Source organism: Halyomorpha halys, unplaced genomic scaffold (genome assembly GCF_000696795.3).
Source record: "Halyomorpha halys isolate HHAL.00 unplaced genomic scaffold, Hhal_1.1 Scaffold566.1, whole genome shotgun sequence".
NCBI classification, from domain to species: Eukaryota; Metazoa; Arthropoda; class Insecta; order Hemiptera; family Pentatomidae; genus Halyomorpha; species Halyomorpha halys.
In genome coordinates, this window is record NW_027106661.1 from 1,018,539 (window position 1) to 1,021,445 (window position 2,907).

The 2,907-nt window shown below is 25.5% G+C and overlaps 1 long non-coding RNA gene across 2 annotated transcripts; it reads right to left on the reverse strand.

Moving 5' to 3' along the window:
- Positions 1 to 944: 944 nt before the first annotated feature.
- LOC106684276 (uncharacterized) lies at positions 945 to 2,648 on the reverse strand. Of its 2 annotated transcripts, none has more exons than XR_001343683.2 (3): positions 2,472 to 2,648; positions 2,210 to 2,325; positions 945 to 1,133 (listed from the first exon to the last, which is right to left on the reverse strand). It is a non-coding gene; the product is annotated as an uncharacterized lncRNA (long non-coding RNA). The 2 variants fall into 2 exon arrangements; XR_001343682.2 differs by having other exon boundaries at positions 2,468 to 2,648.
- Between the last annotated feature and the right edge of the window lie 259 nt (positions 2,649 to 2,907).

Consider the following 2,907-nt stretch of genomic DNA (forward strand, 5'->3'; position numbering starts at 1 on the left):
AGCTATTGATTCTGGGGTTTTTATAATCAATTTTAAATAGTGGTACCCATAAAACCTGCTCCTTTTTTTATTAGAAACTAAATACATAGATATAAGCACAGAGTGACGTTGTATTTTTTCTTTTAATTACACTCAAATGCAAAACATAAAAAAATCATAAAATCTAGTGCACAGTAACCCATTTCTATGTTTCAGGAAATCACCAATCCTTCAGTTCTAATTTTAAATTTTATTCATCGGATCATTTGTATTAAAAAATAATGATATTAATTAGATCCACACAACTAATTTATTTTTTGTGATATAATTTGTGTGACTTGAAAACTTTCACTGTTAATTCTAATCTCTTTTTTTTTTTACAAAATTGAAAGTTTTATGTTTTTTATGATCAAATACTACAGAGTTAAATATGATCAACTAAATAAGATTTTTTTTTTTGGATTATCTATGTAATATTTTAAAAAGAAACTTTAATTAGACTGCTATAAACAAAAATTTTCTTTTTCAAAAATATTGTTATTGTTTGCATAATAGGTCCTAAAAGTTCTAAATATTAATTCTAAAAATTGCCTAGATGCATACTTTGAACATCTAAAACGTTGTTATGAATGGAAACCCCTTTTCATTAACAAGTTCTTAAAGTCTTTAACAATTGGCCATTTTCTGATCTTCCTTAATTTCAGAAATACATGATTTTAAAAACCATCAATTAAAGGTTAACATAACTATGACACATTTTCAAGGCTAATATCTATTTTTCCTAAGTTTCGAGTCATTAAGTCCATATACCACAGATATGTTTCATAAACAACAATTCTTTTTCATCTTAACATTTTTTAAAATTTTATTATATTGAATTTGTAGTTAATTAAGTATCTTAATGATTAAAATAATGATAACATGAAATCAACTACAATGGAAATGAATGAATTACTCGATTTGGATTAATATTAAATTTATATTAAGAAACTAATTACAAAAAATTCTAGGCAATATTTGATTATATTTACATATTGAATATTGCATACACACAGTATCATAGTGTTCGCAGAACATTAAGTCAATGGCTAATTTTCATTCTTTTCAAGAGCTCTTCCAAGAAGATTTCTCCTCGTCACCTGCATTCACTAGTACTGAAATATTTATAAGTTTATGTAAGATATTCAATTATATAGATGTATATTTTGTATTATATTATATTATATAAAGGTTAATTAAAAGGTTTGTTTGTTTCAAAATCCTTAATTTTAATATTAGTTAATCTTCAAAAATATTGGTTTTCAACAACATCAACTAACACTTCCTAAAACATTATAGCTGCCCATTTGAAATTTCATATCAATTAAAATACATTTCCTGTTGGAACATTTCAGGTTTACCCTGGACTAGTATTAGCAAGATTACAGTGTGTTGAACATTGGATTATATTTATATAGTTTTTTTTTAGCTATTTTTCCTCTTTTTTTGACATAAGTCTAGGATCTTATATAAACATAAATGGGTTAGAAGCCAAAGGAAGAAGTGGCAATTGTACAATTAAAAGGTATTTTTTCTATTCATCAATTTCTGAACCAAATTCATGGTTCAGTATCGACATAAAATGTCGATATGTAACAATGTAATGTTATTGATTAATTATTGATGCTATCACAAGTTTGATAATATTAAACAGTAAATTTGGGTGTGGCACAAGTAAATAAAAAAAAATCTTATTCATAAAATTGTCACTTGTACTGTTTGGCATCTCATACATTCATAAATAATGTCTGTTGAACATCGAGTCAGTGACTGATTTCGATTCTTTATTAAGAGCTCTTGAAAGGAAGTCTCCTCTTCCAATGCTCATTCTGTGTCTTAGTTCTGAGGTTGTGATGTGATTATGAGGGTATATTATTTCTTATCTGATGTTTATATTTTATCTCTATAAATTTTTGAGGTTAAAAACCATGTTAAATGGATGACATGATTTCAGTATTGAAATTGAAAGTATGACGAGTATGGGGATCATTAAGATGCATGTATATGGGACAATAATCCAAAAACATTGTAAAACTATGAAAAAAATATAAAATAGTTAATATTCATCTTTGAAAGTTTTTTAACATCAAAAATTTATAGAAATTAATTTTTATTAAAAAAATTTTTTTAGAATAAATATTTTATATTTATATATTATTACAGTATGATTACTACATAAACAATCACATACCATTATATAATATTCATCATATTAAGTCAATGGATGGTTTTCATATCTTATTAAGATCTGTTTGAAAAAGCCTTCTTCTCGAGAGCATATACACTGACCATCTGTATTACATGGTACTGGAATATTTATGATTTTTTTAAATATATTGATTTCTATCAATTTATATTTTTTAATTTATTGTATTATATAATTTACATTAACATATTATTATTCTTTCATTATTGTATTACTTCATATACAGTATTATAAGATCATTACTTACAATGTACACCGGGTCAGCGATTGATTTTTATCCCTTATTGAGAGCTCTTGAAAGGAAGGAAGGAGCCAAAGTATCCTTGGAAGAGAACCTCACCAATGTTCATATGGTGTTTAGTCCTTCATCATATGGTTTTCATACTTTATTAAGATCTGTTTGAAGAAGCCTCCTTCTCAGGGCTTATTCACTCGCCTGAAATATTTATGATTTTATAAAACATATTGATTTATATCAATGTATATTTTTTAATATATTGTGTTAACATCAAGTGTATTGATTAAAATGTAAATATTTTTCAATCAGTAAATAGATTAATTATATTATTTACTATGTATTTTTGTGAGGAGTATGGTTTGTTTTAAAAGAAATAGAATTATACCTGTATTGTGGAGTTCATGGTGTAATGCCATCAGTGGGATTATTTGCTACACCAAACAAT